The sequence below is a fragment of the Nomascus leucogenys genome, unplaced genomic scaffold, assembly GCF_006542625.1.
Source record: "Nomascus leucogenys isolate Asia unplaced genomic scaffold, Asia_NLE_v1 001760F_25286_qpd_obj, whole genome shotgun sequence".
In the NCBI taxonomy this organism is placed as follows: Eukaryota; Metazoa; Chordata; class Mammalia; order Primates; family Hylobatidae; genus Nomascus; species Nomascus leucogenys.
The window spans coordinates 6,704-25,360 of NW_022095855.1; the positions used below are offsets into that span (position 1 = coordinate 6,704).

The following is an 18,657-nucleotide window of genomic DNA, read 5'->3' on the forward strand; positions in this document are numbered from 1 at the left end:
TTTATAGTTGCCTTTGCTTTAAGTCTGTTTCAATAGTTAGTAAATATGTTTCTAGAGTTTTTCCAATTAAAAAAAATTGACCTGCACCTTGCTTTGGATTGTACTAAAATCTGATTTCAACACAAACATAATCTGAATTACTTTGGTTTTTCAGCTGAAGCCTTGGGGAGCACTGAAGCCAAGGCGGTACCATACCAAAAATTTGAAACACATGTGAATGAGCTGAATGTGGAAGGACTACCGGAAAACATTCCTTTCAGAAGCCCCTCATTACATGGAATCCCAAGGCTCGGAAACGTCTTTCAAGTGGGCAATCGAATTAAGTTTGTTATTAAGAGGTAAGATGATAATCTGCAGAAACAAACCCATTGTCTTCCCTAAGGAAAGATTAATTTGACCAAGATGGGCCTTTTGTTCCCCTCTCATTATGACTTCTTTATATTAAAATTAACATTTAGATTCATTTATTGAATAAACATTTATTTAGTATAAGCATCAGATGTGCAAAATTATTTCTAGCAAGAACCCTGTCCTTGGGAGGCTTAATACTCAGAAAAATGCAATGAAGATTTATTGAGCATTTTTTGGGGAGAAGGCAAGGATGGCACACCCAGATCAGTCACTTGTGCATCCAGAAGGGAGGCAGTGTGTTTCAAATATGAGTAAAGGCAGAGAGGAGTCAAATATGCTCACATATTCACATACATTGCCCATTCTGTGTGGAGTGAGGAGTGCCATGTGGGCGTGGTGGGATTGCTTAGATAGACTTTTGTGGCCAAATGGAGGAAGGCCTTGGCTCCTACAAAAGCAGCGGCAGTCATTAAATGGTCTCATAGCAGTTTCCTCTTAAAATAATTTGGATCTGCCCTTTAGAAAAGTTATTCTGGCTTGATTTTGAAGGGTAACACATGAGTAGTTTGAGTGTTGGGGGGTAGGAACAGAAAGCCTCTCTCTACTCATGGAAGGAATGTTGAAGTGGGTAGAGTCTTGCTTACTGATTGAGGTTGTGCATCTGTGTATATTCGTTGGGACTGAGTTATAAGGGAGAGGAAAGTTTTAAGATGATACAGCAAGCTGCTTCTGGCTGTGCTGTGGGACAATTCATCTAAGATTCAGAAATATAATTGGGCTGGTTTGGGGGAAAAGTGACTTTTGCATATTTATCTTACAAAAAAGATGACTTTGGAGACATCCCGGTGGTCTCACCTGAATGTCTGAAAATTGCTATTTTCAAAATTCAAGTCACCAAAATGATTTTTTTCACTGTAAAATGAAGGCAGAATGGATTATGTTTAAAAATTGGCCAGGCGCAGCGGCTCATGCTTGTAATCCCAGCACTTTGGGAGGCTGAGGCAGGTGGATTACCTGAGGCCAGGAGTTCAAGACCAGTCTGGCCAACATGGCAAAACCCTGTGTCTACTAAAAGTACAAAAATCAGCCAGGTGTGGTAGTGTGAACTTGCGGTCCCAGCTGCTCGGGAGGCTGAGGCAGGAGAATAGCTTGAACCTGGGAGGCGGAGGTTGCAGTGAGTCGAGATTGTGCCACTGCACTCCAGCCTGGACGACAGAATGAGACTCCATCTCAGATAATAATAATAATATTTAGCAGTGCAAAGCTGTGTGAGAAAGACCTGTAAATATCTTCTAAATGTTTTATTATAATATTAATATCAACTGTTTTTCACAGACCAAAACTTCTTACCCACAATACAACTGAAGTTACTCAGCCAAGAACAAATACAACAAGTAAAATAGTTGTGAAATCCTTTTTAAAAGCACAGATTAATCTTGAAGCTTTTAAAAATTAATCTTTTACATGATGGAACTGCTCCTTCCTTTACCTCCCCAAAAAATCTTTTGCAGAAGCTCAATATAGGCACTCTGTGATTTATCAATATGAAGAGATGCAGTGTAGGGATAACCCAAGGTGTTTTTTTTTCTTTCTTTTTTTGATACAGAGTCTCACTCTGTCACCCAGGCTGGAGTGCAGTGGTGTGATCTCAGCTCACTGCAACCAGGCTCAAGCAATTCTCCTGCCTCAGCCTTCCGAGTAGCTGGGATTACAGGCTAAGTTAGCCATGCCTGGTTAAGTTTTTTATTTTGTGTAGAGACGAGTTTTCACCATATTGGGCCAGGCTGGATTCAGGTGATCCTTCTGCTGAGCCTCCCAAAGTGCTGGGATTACATATGTGAGTCACCGCACCTGGCATTAAGCTTTGAATTTTGACCGGTGGTATCCAAGAGAAATACAACGTGTGCTGTAAAGGCAAGCCACATACATAATTTTATATTTTCGAGTTCAACCTGAAATCATCATAAATACACAATGAAGTATTTCACATTCTTCATTTGCGTATATTCTTTTTGTTGACAATTGGTGTGTCTTTCATACTCACAGCATATTTCAGTTTGAAGTAGCCACATTTCAGCTGTTTAGGGATAGCAGTTACTATTTGCCTTTAGACCTTAATGTTTATTCATGTGTGCCCTGTTCCTAAAATGACAAATACTGTAATTCTGGCCTGCACACGAATGTCACAGCCTAACAGAAAAAGATCCAATAAGTCTCTGTTGAACAAATAATGTTATTTTCTTTTTGCGGGGAATGAAGTTTTGCTCTTGTTGCCCAGACTAGAGTACAATGGTGTGATCTCAGCTGACCACTACCTCCGCCTCCCAGGTTCAAGTGATCCTCCTGCCTCAGCCTTCCGAGTAGCTGGGATTCTAGGTGCATGCCACCATGCCTGACTAAATTTTGTATTTTTAGTAGAGATGGGGTTTTGCCACGTTGGCCAGGCTGGTCTCGGACCCCTGTCCTCAAGTGATCCGCCCACCTCGGCCTCCCAAAGTGTTAGGATTGCAGGTGTGAGCCACCATGCCCAGCCTAGTTTCTTTATTAGAGCTCTAAGTGTATCTTTCTTTCCCATCTTTTTGTTTGCCATTGTGCATTGTCAGAGTAAGTGACCACAATTTGTAGATCATCCATTACCTTAGGAACTTATGTTGCCAGGAACTAATAAATGGCCATTTAGTATGAAGTTTTGTATTGTCAGGAAATAAGTGTTGGGAATCAAGTATGAACTATGTGTGTATATTAGGTGTTTACAAATTTGTGCAGTTAATCATTCTCATGAATGCTAAGGTGAATACATGTTCTTAAGTTGGGATAATGGGTGTATCCTAAAATACTGCTCCTTCAGCTTTCACAGTACCTTGGGGCAATTACTTAAGGTCATTCAGTGTGCCAAATAGATTTTGTGTGGATTATGGCATGGAAAGTGGTTGAGAAATTCTGTAGTAGGGTAAGAAAATTACCCTTGTCCAAGAGTTCTGCAATGGAGAAGACAAAACTCAGTGCTTAACTCATAGGTTAAGCATGGTTTTCGGTTTTTTTTTTTTTTTTTTTTTTGAGACAGAGTCTCACTTTGTCACCCAGGCTGGAGTGCAGTGGCACGATTTCAGCTCACTGCAACATTTGCCTCCCGGGTTCAAGCAATTCTCCTGCCTCATCCTCCTGAGTAGCTGGGATTACGGGTGCATGCCATCATGCCTGGCCAATTTTTGTATTTTTAGAAGAAATGGGATTTCACCATGTTGGCCAGGTTGGTCTCAAACTCCTGACCTTCTGATCCACCCACTTTGGCCTCCCGAAGTGTTGGGATTACAGATGTGAAGCACCACACCTTGCCCTCAGCATGCTTTCGATTTAGCCAAAGAATCAAAGCATTGGTGAAGAATTGAAGATTGGAAGTTACACATTTCTTGCTAAGGGAAGTAATAGAGAAAGAAAAATATTCCTGGAGGTAGATCTTCAGTTTGCATTAGTCTGAAGATGATGAAACCTGTAGAAAACTTCATTTCTGAAGACAAAGCTCAAATTCAAGGTTGTGAGGAGTGCAGTCACCATTTTTGTTAGGGGCAGTTGTGACAGTTATTGCGAAAGTGAGAATGCGAAACCTGTACTATATAAAGAATGTGCAAGTGTCGTAGAAGACACTGCAAGGATTGGGTGCTGGAGCAGTGCTGGACTTGCCATCATCACCAGAGTACAGCAGGTGTCACCAGAAGGAGAATCTTCTTGCCATCACTAACAGCACTTGACTCTGACCCACTCATAAAAGATCTTGGAAGGAATTAAAGGTGCTTGGCAGTTCCTCATTTTAACATAACCTTACTTGGCCTGACTGTGGACCATGCATTAGTGTTTGGACAGGACAATTAAAATCACAGAGCACATGACAAAAGAATTTTGTGGCCATCAGAACTGTCTCCTTAAACACACCATGGGTGCACTGTGTCCTCAGCTTGGTGAAAGGTAGATGTCATACGTGAGAAGGCGGTGGAGCCAGGCACATGATGGAGCCTCGAAGAGTGGGAGGTGGCACCTGGCTGTGTGAGGAGGGCGTGAAGTCCTCCATGGGAGGAACAGGTGCCAGCAAAGGAGGTGAGGATGGGCAGAAGAGGAGGCTGAGCAGCAAGTGAATAGAAGCGCTCGACCTCAGAGGAGGAGAGTCCCATGTCTTTATTGGTAGTAGTCTAGTGTGTTCATACTGGAGTTATTTTCTCTGGCTGAATGGTTCAACTACAGAAATGGGTGTGGGTGTGGGGAACGACTCCTACTAAACCTTTGAGATGCTGAGTTTTCTTTTAAAGTAAAGGAAATATTATAAGATTTTCTGAAACTGCCAACCTTTAGCAATATTTTCAGACCTTCTCCAACATTTTCCTTTGTCAGCAATCAGAGATGACCTACACACTGAGGCGAATCTTCCGCTCTCCTTACCCTTTTCCTTTTGTCTCTCTTTCCCTCCTTTCTTCCTCCAGTAACTCCAGTTAGCCTCCATTGTCTCCAAGCTGCCTTTCGTCCTCATCCACAACTCCTCCACACAAGCTCTGAACACCTGTCCATGTAAGTGACATCCTGTATGCCTTTATTTTTATTTTATTTTATTTTTGAGACAGAGTCTTGCTCTGTTGCCCAGGCTGGAGTGCAATGGTATGATCTCGGCTTTCTGCAACCTCTGCCTCCCAGGTTCAAGGGATTCTCATGCCTCAGCCTCACAAGTAGCTAGGACTACAGGTATGCACCACCACGCACACCTGATTTTTGTAGTTTTTTGGTAGAGATGGGGTTTCACCATGTTGGCCAGGCTGGTCTTGAACTCCTGACCGCAGGTGACCACCCACCTCAGCCTCCCAAAGTGCTGGGATTACAGGTGTGATCCACGGTGCCTGGCACATGATTTACTATTTATAAGAACATGAGCTTACTACTTGTATAACATTTATCCCTGTATTTTAGTTGGAAGTTACTGAGGTGGTATGAGGTTTGGTGACCATCTGGCCTCTCAGGGAAATGGCCAAGTTGTTCAGATTTTCAACTGTATTATATGAAGTTGTTTGTCAGCTTCATTGCTTATTACTGTGAAATAAGTTATAAAGGGAATTCTTTTTATAAAAAGAAATAGATTCAGGCTGAGTGTGGTAGCTCATGATTGTAATCCTAGCACTTTGGAGGCCAAAGTAGGTGGATTACCTGAGCTCAGGAGTTTGAAACAGCCCTCAGCAACATGGTGAAGCCCCGTCTCTACTAAAAACACACACACAAAAAAATAAGCTGGGAATGGTGGTGGGTGCCTATAGTCCCAGCTACTGGGGAGGCTGAGGCATGAGAATTGCTTGATCCTGGGAGGTGGAGGTTGCAGTGAGCTAACATTGTGCCACTGCCAGCCTGGGTGACAGAGCAAGACCCTCAAAAACAAAATGAGAAATAGATTTACTCAGGGGAGAGAATCCATTGTTCCATTGTTAGTAAAACATGTCTAGTACCACATGCTTTTTGGTTTCCTAATAACCTATCAAACTACAGGGTCTTTGGCTTTGTAATATATTCAGTTCCACATTTATTCATTCAAGAATTGAAGACATTTTATATCCCCATTATATGCCAAGTACTGGACGAGGACAATAGGTGACAGAGATGAACAAATCCCTGATCCCAGGATTTCACAGTGGATGTTGGAATTTAGTGCCATTTAGCTTCATTCGATTCTGCAGTAGTCCCAAGATTTTCCAAGATCGTCCTGTCCTCCAGTGTCTGGTTGATTCAACTTCAGTATATATCCCAGAGTCTGTCCTTCTTCACTCCTCACTGCTGCCACCCTGGACCTATGTGCCATCATCTCTCACCTGGATTATCTCCATAGTCTCCTAACTGGTTTCCTTGTTTCCATGCTTGCCTCTTTCAGTCTACTCTCTCTCTCTCTCTTTTTTTGAGACGGAGTCTTGCTTTGTCACCAAGGCTGGAGTGCAATGTTGTGATCTTGGCTCATTGCAACTCTCACCTCCTGGGTTCAAGTGATTCTCCTGCCTCAGCCTCCCTAATAGCTGGGATTACAGGCGTGAGGCACCAGACCCGGCTGTTTTTTTTTTTTTTTGTATTTTTAGTAGAGACAGAGTTTTGCCCTGTTGGCCAGGCTGGTCTTGAACTCCTGGCCTCTAGTAATCTGCCTGCCTCGGCCTCTCAAGTGTTGGGATTACAGGCATGAGCCACTGCACCCACCCAGTCTACTGTCAGTACAACAGCTAGAACAATCCTTTTACAGTGGAATTCAGATCATGTTTACCCCTCTGTTCAAATTCTCCAGTGGCTTTGTTTTCTACATTATCTGGTCCCCTACTACCTGTCTCACTGTGCTTCCTGCTACTCTCCTGCTCTTACTCTTCTTTATAAACACTGAGCTCATGGTGTTTCCTTTAACATGCCAGGCATGCTTGACCTTGTCCTGTCTCTGGGCCTTGCTGTTCCCTCTGCCTGGAACATTCTTCCCCTTATGTCTGCATGGCTCACTCTCACTGCTTTGGATTTTGGCTCAAAAGTCACCTTATCAAGGGCCTCCAGGCTGCTCTGCATAAAATATATCCTCAACTCATATTTCCTATTTGATACTTGACTCCTCTTCCTCTTTCACTAAAATGTAAGCTCCATGAGGGAAGGGATTTTTGTCTGTTTTGCTCTGTTGTATACCTAAATACCTAGAAGGTTCTCAGTAAATATTTTTTGGTTGAATGACTTAGTCAGTCTATTATTGAATCAGTCAATGTCCTCTGTAGCAAGGACTTCTCATACAGTAGTGCATATCTGTATGATAGCTGGTGTAGGAAGGGACATGGTCAGAATGGCTCTGTGTGGAGTAATTTTGCATAGCATAATCCCAGCAGGCTCCTATTGGGGTTCAGCCACAGTTTTAGCCTTACTAGTATCACTTTTCTTTTTTTTTTTTTTTTTTTTGAGGTGGAGTTTTGTTCTTGTTGCTCAGGCTGGAGTGCAATGGTGCGATCTTGGCTAACCACAACATCTGCCTCCCGGGTTCAAGCAATTCTCATCCCTCAGCCTCCAGAGTAGCTGGGATTACAGGCATGCACCACCACACCTGGCTAGAGAACAGGGTTTCTTCATGTTGGTCAGGCTGGTCTCAAACTCCCCACCTCAGGTGATCTGCTCACCTCGGCCTCCCAAAGTGCTGGGATTACAGGCGTGAGCCACTGCACCCAGTGAGTATCACTCTTTAATCATAAAGTCAGAGTATGTTAAGATTGGAAGGGATATGGGAGACTATTTGGTTCACTTTTCTCATTGATGAGAGAATAACAGAGCATTGAAAAGTAAGGTAATTATTCACAATCATAAAGCTATATGGGTCAATCTGAAATTAGGCTTCTTACATCAGATTCTGTAGCCTTTCCTACATGTGTTCTCCCCAGACTGAGACAGTTCATGGGCCTTCAGGTTTGACAGTTTTCTCTCCAGTCTCTAAACAGGAGCTTTTATCTGGACATTCTAGGTTAGCATAGATGGACGATGACCCTGCAATGTGTAGAAAATCCCAAAGGTTGACCACTGTCAGTGGGACCACCCCAGATGTGTCAGGAGCACCACAGGCATGCTCACTCCTCCATTCACTGGAGCTGTGTAGGGTGGAAAGGAAACCCAAATCAAGACCCGCTGCTGCTTTAGTTCTTTTATTGCATGTCACAATCCAATGTGTCTCCATTTAAATTCAGATTTTTTGATAGATGGTCAGACCAGCTGCAGGCCCTTTGGGCCAGAAGTCTTGATCTTTTATTTTAATTTTATTATTATTATACTTTAAGTTTTAGGGTACATGTGCACAATGTGCAGGTTTGTTACATATGTATACATGTGTCATGTTGGTGTGCTGCACCCATTAACTCGTCATTTAGCATTAGGTATATCTCCTAATGCTATCCCTCCCCCCTCCCCCCACCCCACAACTGTCCCCGGTGTGTGATGTTCCCCTTCCTGTGTCCATGTGTTCTCATTGTTCAGTTCTCAACTATGAGTGAGAACATGAGGTGTTTGGTTTTTTGTCCTTGTGTTAGTTTGCTGAGAATGATGATTTCCAGCTTCATCCATGTCCCTACAAAGACATGAACTCATCATTTTTTATGGCTTCATAGTATTCCATGGTGTGTATGAGCTACATTTTCTTAATCCAGTCCTATCATTATTGGATATTTGGGTTGGTTCCGAGTCTTTGCTATTGTGAATAGTGCCCAATAAACATACGTGTGCATGTGTCTTTATAGCAGCATGATTTATAATCCTTTGGGTATATACCCAGTAATGGGATGGCTGGGTCAAATGGTATTTCTAGTTCTAGGTCCCTGAGGAATCTCCACACTGACTTCCACAATGGTTGAACTAGTTTACAATCCCACCAATGGTGTAAAAGTGTTCCTGTTTCTCCACATCCTCTCCAGCACCTGTTGTTTCCTGACTTTTTAATGATCACCATTCTAACTGGTGTGAGATGGTATCTCTTTGTGGTTTTGATTTGCATTTGTCTGATGGCCAGTGATGAGCATTTTTTCATGTGTCTTTTGGCTGCATAAATGTCTTCTTTTGAGAAGTGTCTGTTCATATCCTTTGCCCACTTTTTGATGGGGTTGTTTTTTTCTTGTAAATCTGTTTGAGTTCGTTTCCCGTTCACTCTGATGGTAGTTTCTTTTGCTGTGAAGAAGCTCTTTAGTTTAATTAGATCCCATTTGTCAATTTTGGCTTTTGTTGCCATTGCTTTTGGTGTTTTAGACATGAAGTCCTTGCCCATGCCTATGTCCTGAATGGTATTGCCTAGGTTTTCTTCTAGTGTTTTTATGGTTTTAGGTCTAACATGTAAGTCTTTAATCCATCTTGAATTAATTTTTGTATAAGGTGTAAGGAAGGGATCCAGTTTCAGCTTTCTACATATGGCTAACCAGTTTTCCCAGAACCATTTATTAAATAGGAATCCTTTCCCCATTTCTTGTTTTTGTCAGTTTTGTCAAAGATCAGATAGTTGTAGATGTGCAGCATTATTTCTGAGGGCTCTGTTATGTTCCATTGGTCTGTATCTCTGTTTTGGTACCAGTACTATGCTGTTTTGGTTACTGTAGCCTTGTAGTATAGTTTGAAGTCTGGTAGCGTGATGCCTCCAGCTTTGTTCTTTTGGCTTCGGATTGACTTGGCAATGCAGGCTCTTTTTTGGTTCCGTATAAACTTTAAAGTAGTTTTTTTCCAATTCTGTGAAGAAAGTAATTGCTAGCTTGATGGAGATGGCATTGAATCTATAAATTACTTTGGGCAGTATGGCCATTTTCGTGATATTGATTCTTCCTATCCATGATCATGGGAATGTTCTTCCTTTTGTTTGTGTCCTCTTCTATTTCATTGAGCAGTGGTTTGTAGTTCTCCTTGAAGAGGTCCTTCACATCCCTTGTAAGTTGGATTCCTAGGTATTTTATTCTCTTTGAAGCAGTTGTGAATGGGAGTTCACTCATGATTTGGCTCTCTGTTTGTGTGTTATTGTGTAAAGAATGCTTGTGATTTTTGCACATTGATTTTGTATCCTGAGACTGCTGAAGTTGCTAATCAGCTTATGAGATTTTAGGCTAAGACAATGGAGTTTTCTAGATAATACAATCATGTCATCTGCGAACAGGGATAATTTGACTTCCTCTTTTCCTAATTGAATACTCTTTTCTTCTTTCTCCTGCCTGGTTGTCCTGGCCAGAACTTCCAACACTATGTTGAATAGGAGTGGTGAGAGAGGGCATCCCTGTCTTGTGCCAGTTTTCAAAGGGAATGCTTCCAGTTTTTGCCCATTCAGTATGATATTGGCTGTGGGTTTGTCATACATAGCTCTTATTATTTTGAGATATGTCCCACCAATTCCTAATTTATTGAGGGTTTATAGCATGAAGGGTTGTTGAATTTTGTCAAAGGCCTTTTCTGCATCTATTGAGATAATCATGTGGTTTTTGTCTTTGGTTCTGTTTATATGCTGGATTACATTTATTGATTTGTGTATGTTGAAACAGACTTGCATCCCAGGGATGATGCCCACTTGATCATGGTGGATAAGCTTTTTGATGTGCTGCTGGATTTGGTGTGCCAGTATTTTATTGAGGATTTTTTACATCGATGTTCATCAGGGATATTGGTCTAATATTCTCTTTTTTTTGGTTGTGTCTCTGCCAGGCTTTGGTATCAGGATGACGCTGGTCTCATAAAATGAGTTAGGGAGGATTCCCTCTTTTTCTATTGATTGGAATAGTTTCAGAAGGAATGGGACCATCTCCTCCTTATACCTCTGGTAGAATTGTGCTGTGAATCCGTCTGGTACTGAACTTTTTTTGATTGGTAGGCTATTAATTATTGCTTCAATTTCAGAGTCTGTTACTGGTCTATTCAGAGATTCAACTTCTTCCTGGTTTAGTCTTGGGAGGGTGTATGTGTCCAGGAATTTATCCATTTCTTCTAGATTTACTATTTTATTTGCATATAGGTGTTTATAGTATTCTCTGATGATAGCTTGTATTTCTGTGGGATCAGTTATGATATCCTGTTTATCGTTTTTTTTGCACCTATTTGATTCTTCTTTGTTTTCTTCTTTATTAGTCTTGCTAGTGGTTTATCAATTTTGTTGATCTTTTCAAAAAACCAGCTACTGGATTCATTGCTTTTTTTAAGGTTTTTTTGTGTCTCTATATCCTTCAGTTCTGCTCTGATCTTTGTTATTTCTTGCCGTCTGCTAGCTTTTGAATGTGTTTGCTCTTGCTTCTCTATTTCTTTACATTGTGATGTTACGGTGTCCATTTTTTATCTTTCCTGCTTTCTGTTGTGGGCATTTAGTGCTATAAATTTCCCTCTACACACTGCTTCGAATGTGTCCCAGAGATTCTGGTATGTTGTGTCTTTGTTCTCGCTGGTTTCAAAGAACATTTTTATTTCTGCCTTCATTTCATTATGTACCCAGTAGTCATTCAGGAGCAGGTTGTTCAGTTTCCATTTATAATTTCTATTCGTTTCCATTTGCTGAGGAGTGCTTTGCTTCCAACTATGTGGTCAATTTTGGAATAAGTGTGATGTGTTGCTGAGAAGAATGTATATTCTGTTGATTTGGGGTGGAGAGTTCTGTAGCTGTTTATTAGGTCTGCTTGGTGCAGAGGTGAGTTCAATTCCTGGATATCCTTGTTAACTTTCCATCTCATTGATGTGTCTAATGTTGACAGTGGGGTGTTAAAGTCTCCCATTATTATTGTGTTGGAGTCTAAGTCTCTTTGTGGGTCTCTAAGGACTTGCTTTATGAATCTGGGTGCTCCTGTATTGGGTGCATATGTAGTTAGGATAGTTAGCTCTTCTTGTTGAATTGATCCCTTTACCATTATGTAATGGCCTTCTTTGTCTCTTTTGATCTTTGTTGGTTTAAAGTCTGTTTTATCAGAGACTACGATTGCAACACCTGCTTTTTTTTGTTTTCCATTTGCTTGGTAGATCTTCCTCCATCCCTTTATTTTGAGCCTATGTGTGTCTCTGCTCGTGAGATGGGTCTCCTGAATATAGCAGACAGATGGGTCTTGACTCTTTATCCAATTTGCCAGTCTGTGTCTTTTAATTGGAGCATTTAGCCCATTTACATTTAAGGTTAATATTGTTATGTGTGAATTTGATCCCGTCATTATGATGTTAACCGGTTATTTTGCTCATTAGTTGATGCAGTTTCTACCTAGCATTGATGCACTTTCCAATTTGGCATGTTTTTGCAGTGGCTGGTACTGGTTGTTCCTTTCCATATTTAGTGCTTCCTTCAGGAGCTCTTTTAGGGCAGGCCTGGTGGTGACAAAATCTCTCAGCCTTTGCTTGTCTGTAAAGTATTTATTTCTCCTTCACTTATGAAGCTTAGTTTAGCTGGATATGAAATTCTGGGTTGAAAATTCTCTTCTTTAAGAATGTTGAATATTGTCCCCCCACTCTCTTCTGGCTTGTAGTTTCTTGGAGAGATCAGCTGTTAGTCTTATGGGCTCCCCTTTTTGGGTAACTTGACCTTTCTCTCCTGCTGTCCTTAACATTTTTTCCTTCATTTCAACTTTGGTGAATCTCACAATTATGTGTCTTGGAGTTGCTCTTCTCGAAGAGTATCTTTGTGGTGTTCTCTGTATTTCCTGAATCTGAATGATGGCCTGCCTTGCTAGGTTGGGGAAGTTCTCCTGGATAATATCCTGCAGTGTGTTTTCCAACTTGGTTCCATTCTCCCCATCACTTTCAGGTACACCAATCAGACGTAGATTTGATCTTTTCACATAGTCCCATATTTCTTGGAGGCCTTGTTTATTTCTTTTTGCTCTTTTTTCTCTAAAACTTCTCTTATCACTTCATTTCATTCATTTCATCTTCCATCACTGATACCCTTTCTTTCCAGTTGATCAAATCAGCTACTGAAGCATATGCATTCATCATGTAGTTCTCCTTCCATGGTTTTCAGCTCCATCAGGTCCATCAGTGTAGAGAATTTAAGGACTTGTCTACACTGGTTATTCGAGTTAGCCATTCGTCTAATCTTTTTTCAAGGTTTTTAGCTTATTTGTGATGGGTTTGCACTTCCTCCTTTAGCTCGGAGAAGTTTGATCATCTGATGCTGTCTTCTCTCAACTCATCAAAGTCGTTCTCTGTCCAGCTTTGTTCCATTGCTGGTGAGGAGCTGCATTCCTTTGTAGGAGGAGAGGCACTCCAATTTTTAGAATTTTCAGCTTTTCTGCTCTCTTTTTTCCCCACCTTTGTGGTTTTATCTACCTTTGATCTTTGATGATGGTGACGTACACATGGAATTTTGGTGTGGATGTCTTTTCTGTTTGTTAGTTTTCCTTCCAACAGTCAGTACACTAAGCTGCAGGTCTGTTGGAGTTTGCCAGAGGTCCATTCCAGACCCTGTTTGCCTGGGTATCAGCAGTGAAGACTGCTGAAAAGCTAATATTGCTGAACAGCAAATATTGCTGCCTGATTGTTTCTCTGGAAGTTTCATCTCAGATGGGTACCTGATCATATGAAGTGTCAGCCCTTACTGGGGGTGCCTCCCAGTTAGGCTACTCAGGATTCAGGGACCCACTTGAGGAGGGAGTCTGTCTGTTCTCTGATCTCAAACTCCATGCTGGGAGAACCACTTCTCTCTTCAAAGCTGTCAGACAGGGACATTTAAATCTGCAGAGGTTTCTGCTGCCTTTTGTTCGGCTGTGCCCTGCCCCTAGAGGTGGAGTCTACAGGGGCAGGCAGGCCTCCTTGGGCTGCAGTGGGCTGCACCCAGTTTGAGCTTCCCAGTCACTTTGTTTACCTATTTAAGCCTCAGCAATGGCGGGTGCCCCTCTCCCAGCCTCACTGCTGCCTTGCAGTTTGATCTCAGACTGCTGTGCTAGCTATGAGTGAGGCTCTGTGGGCTTGGGACCCTCCAAGAAAGGCGTGGGATATAATCTCCTGGTGTGCCATTTGCTAAGACCATTGGAAAAGCACAATATTAAGGTGGAAGTGACCCGATTTTCCAGGTGCTGTCTGTCACACCCGTTTGCTTGGCTAGGAAAGGGAATTCCCTGACCCCTTTCACTTCCTGGGTGAGGCAATGCCTCACCCTGCTTTGGCTGACACTTGTTGCATTGCACCCACTATCCTGCACCCACTCTCTGACAAGCCCCAGTGAGATGAACCCTGTACCTCAGTTGGAAATGCAGAAATCACCCATCTTCTGTGTCGCTCATGCTGCAATCTGTAGACTGGAGCTGTTCCTGTTCAGCCATCTTGGAACCGTGGCCCACATTATTTTTGTTTTGTTTTGAGTTGGAGTCTCGCTCTGTCACCCAGGCTGGAGTGCAGTGTTATGATCTCGCTCACTGCAAGCTCTGCCTCCTGAGTTCATGTCATTCTCCTGCCTCAGCCTCCCAAGCAGCTGGGACTAAAGGCACCTGCTGCCACACCTGGCTAATTTTTTGTATTTTTAGTAGAGACGGCATTTCACTGTGTTAGCCAGGATGGTCTTGATCTCCTCACCTCATGATCCACCCACCTCAGCCTCCCAAGGTGCTGGGATTACAGGCGTGAGCCACCACATCTGGCCAATGAAACATTATTATTGGAATAATATAGTTTCATAGATTTTAATGATAAACTTGGGGGATGTGTTAGTTGCCATCAGATTCAGGTGAGTAGAACACATACATGGAAACAAAAATTGAAGAAGCTTGAAATGAGGCAGAAATGTATATCTTCTTTACATCAAAGAATTCTGGATGTAGGTAGTCCAATATGGAGGGAATAATTCCCTACTCACCAAGGACCCAAACTCTCCGTATCTTTACACTCTACAATATTATTATATGTCTTCAATTCTTAACATTCCTTCATGTTCCAAATTGGCTGCTGAATCTACAGCCTTTATATCTGCTTTGCAGGCAGGAAGAAGAGGGAAAAACAAAAGGAAACACCTCTTAGCTGAGTCAGCATTACTTGTAGAAACCTTCCTAGAAGAAACACCTCTACTAGCTAGATACATGGAGCATGGAAAATGTAGTCTTTTAACTAGACAGCCTAACAAAAATATTGGTGGGAATTACATCCTAACCAAGATATTGGTTCAGGAATATGGCTATTGATTAGGCAGCTTCAGCCTCTGTCAAAGGAGTAAAGTATATTTTATGAAGCCAGAGAGGAGACACTTTGAAGTCTGTTGGCCTCTTTCAGTCATTGTCTTTTTCTTACATAAATAGTTTCTTAATGCAAATACTTGGTTCTTTTTATGTTATGAAGAATCATCCTATGAACAAGTAATATGTCGTGCAAGATGACATATTGCTGGCTTCTGATAAAATGGTACTGCTACCCTCAACATGTGTAGTGAGATTGAATGGACACTGGGATGGCTATCAGACCAAAACCACTCATAATGTATTGCCTGAAGTGTCCATCATAAAAGTTATTGCTTCTGCATCAAGATGATGTGCTTTTTAAAAAAACTCACTTAAACTGAGTATGTCTTAACCATTATGCCATTCAATTCCATTAATCCATTTCTCTGTATTAGTTTATTCAAATTATTGTCATGGAAAATATAGTGCGAGGCTCTGAGGGAATAGAAACGGGTTAGGTACATTTCCAAGAGGTAGATGGGAGAGAAGTTGAAGGCAGGGTGTGAAAACAAGGGTGAATTGCGGAAGAATCCACCTAGCGAGACGAGAGTATGTAATTAATAATTTCATTTCTGAATACAATGAATGGAATGAAATAAAAATACATGCACAGAATAACTTCTCAATAAACTTTTCTGGTCGAACTACCAAGATAAAATGCTATGAAGAGGACAGATGAATGTATGAATAAATCCTCAAAGGTGAATTTTATCAATGATGATTCTTTTTATTTTTCATGCCACTATCTTGCTGGTATGTATGCTTCCTATAGCCATCGTTGAGAGTTACTGATTATGCTAAATATTAAGAGTAACAATACAAAAAGGAAACACAGAACCATAGATCACATCCCAAACTAAGGGATGGAAGCACCCATGAGGCTGGCCAGAGAAGTAACCATTGGGTTATTACTATCAACTTTAACATGTAATTCTTCCATCCAGCACTGAAACAGACACTCAAAATATAAACACTCAGCATAAGACTAACAGACAAAGACTTTCCTCTCTTGACTATGATCAAATGGGTGTTTTCAACTTAACTGTGCAGTATATCATAACTTTGAGTAGGGACTTCCTTTTGTGGCCTGGAGGCTGCATAGAATAATAGTTAAACACGTAAGTTATGGTTTCAGGAAAATTTGAATTCAAATGCTGCATCTCCACTTACTAGTTCCACAGCCTTGAGCAAGTTACTTAACTGTTTCACATCTAAGCTCCCCCATCTTTAAAATGGGAGGAATGCTATTTCCTACCTTGTAAGTAATTGTGAGGATTAGTTGAGGACTCAATGATATCAGCCACAGTTATTAGTCATTATGTGTGGGGATCATGAGGGACTGTATAAGCCAGAGTTCTTCTGAGAAACAGAACCATTAGGAGACATATATGAGAGAGAGACTTATTTCAAGGAATTAGCTTATGCAACTGTGGGAGCTAACCAGTCTACATCCGTAGGGCAAGCTGGCAGGCTGGAAATTCAGTTGTGTTGGTGTTGCAGTCTTGAGTCGGTAGGCTGGGAACTCGGGCGGGATTTGTATGTTGCAGTCGGAGTCAGAATGCTGCTTTCTTGGGAAATCTCAGTCTTGCTCTGAAAGCCTTCAACTGATTGAATGAGGCCTACCCACATTATGGACACAAATATGTTCTACTTTAAAGTCAACTGATTTAAATATTAATCACATCTAAAAATATTTTCATAGCAACATATAGACTGGCATTTGATGAAACAACTAGGTGTCATAGCCTCACCAAGTTGACACATAAAATTAACTATCACAGGGACACAATAAATATGCCCATCCACACCCACGTTCTTTGCACAGAAACAAGACACAAGAGTTGCAGATTGGAAAGTGCAACTCTAACCTGTATGACAGATAAAGACTAGAATGGAAGCTGTGGTTTGTATTTGCAGGATTCAACGGTTTCAGGTACTCCCACCCTCAACCCTCTGCAGGTAGATTCACACAACCAACCCAGGCAGTGGTGCCACATAAGACTTACAGCATGGAGAAGCTGGCAAGAACTCACATTTCTGCTGATGACTTAACATCACAGAGGACAAAAAGAAAGAGCTAGTATTTTTTTCTGAAATTTTCCAACCAGATAAGGCCCTCTCCTTGCTAAGGTAGAGAAAGTGATGCCACAGGTGAAGCCCCACTGTTTCTGTCAGTTGCACCCTTTCACAGAAAGGAACTATCATGAGCCAAGAAGAAACATTTCCCTCAGTATCCTCCTCTCCTCACTACCGCCATTGTTTTTATCACCAGCAGGCTGTACTGTTTATATTTCTTGTTGAGACCCTCAAAGACTTAGCCTCTGAAATTGAAACTCTGGAGGGTTCTGAGGCTTCCAAAACCTAAGGAAATTTTCCAAGACATATCGAAAAGTACAATCCTATATTCAACCAATGGCATATTTCCCCTATCCTAGAAATCACCCTCCTTCCCCATCCCCCAAAACTTCAGTTGGGAACCAGCTGGAGTTTATAGCACCAGGTTAGTGTGGATCTCTTGACACCTCTGAAACAAGTTCCCTGTCACATGGGAAAACTGCTCTGTCCTTCCACACCAGTCCTTGGAGCCTCTGCCAGCTTGATGTGAAGAAGCCTGACATCCCCCAGGTAGGGGACAGCTGAGACTCCCAGAAGCTTCATCATCTTCGGGATGGTGAGACCCAGCATATTCATCATCGGGGTGGTGATTACCAAAAGATTCATCATCGGGGTGGTGAATCCCAGAAGCTTCATAATCGGCGGTGGTGATTCTCAGAGCTTCATCATCGGGTTTCTGATTCCCAGAAGCTTCATCATTGGGGTGGTGAATCCCAGAAGCTTCATCATCAGGGTGGTGTCTCCCAGAAGCTTAATCATTGTGGTGGTGATTCCCAGAATCTTCATCATCGTGGTGGTGACACTCAGAAGCTTCATCTTCGTGGTGGTGAATCCCAGAAGCTTCATCATCGGGGTTGTGACTCCCAGAAGCTTAATCATCGGTGTGATTCCCAGAAAGTTCATCCTCGGGGTGGGGACTTCCAGAATCTTCATCATCATTGAGGTGGTGACTCCCAGAAGGTTCATCATCATCGGGGTGGTGGACTCCCAGAAGCATCATCATCGGGTGGTCCTTCCCAAAATCTTCATCATCGGGGTGGCGACTCCCAGAATTTTCATCATCAGGGTGTTCATTCCCAGAATCTTCATCATCGGGGTGGTGAATTCCAGAAGCTTTATCATTGGGGTGGTGACTCCCAGAAGCTTCATCATCGGGATTTTGACTCCCAGAGGCTTCACCATCGGGTTTGTGATTCCCAGAAGCTTCATCATCCCGGTGGCGAATCCCAGATACCTTATCATTCGTGGTGGTGACTCTCAGAAACTTCATCATCGGGTTGGTGATATCCAGAAGCTTCGAAATCGGCGTGGTGACTCCCAGAAGCTTCATAGTCGGATTGGTGACTCCAGGAACTTCATCATCAGGGTGGTGATTCTCAGAAGTTTCATCATCGTGGTGGTGACTCCCAGAAGCTTCATTGTCAGGATGGTGACTCCCAGAAGCTTTATCATCATCAGGGTGGTGAATCTCAGAAAATCCATCATTGTGGTGGTGAAATACCAGCAGCTCCATCATCAGGGTGCCGATTACCTG

General features: G+C 42.1%; 1 long non-coding RNA gene across 1 annotated transcript; it reads left to right on the forward strand.

The window, feature by feature from the left end:
* The first annotated feature begins 298 nt into the window (after positions 1-298).
* Positions 299-16,957, forward strand: LOC115833731. The gene is made up of 3 exons (XR_004029064.1): positions 299-338; positions 4,824-4,908; positions 16,926-16,957. It is a non-coding gene; the product is annotated as an uncharacterized LOC115833731 (long non-coding RNA).
* The last annotated feature ends 1,700 nt before the right edge of the window (positions 16,958-18,657 follow it).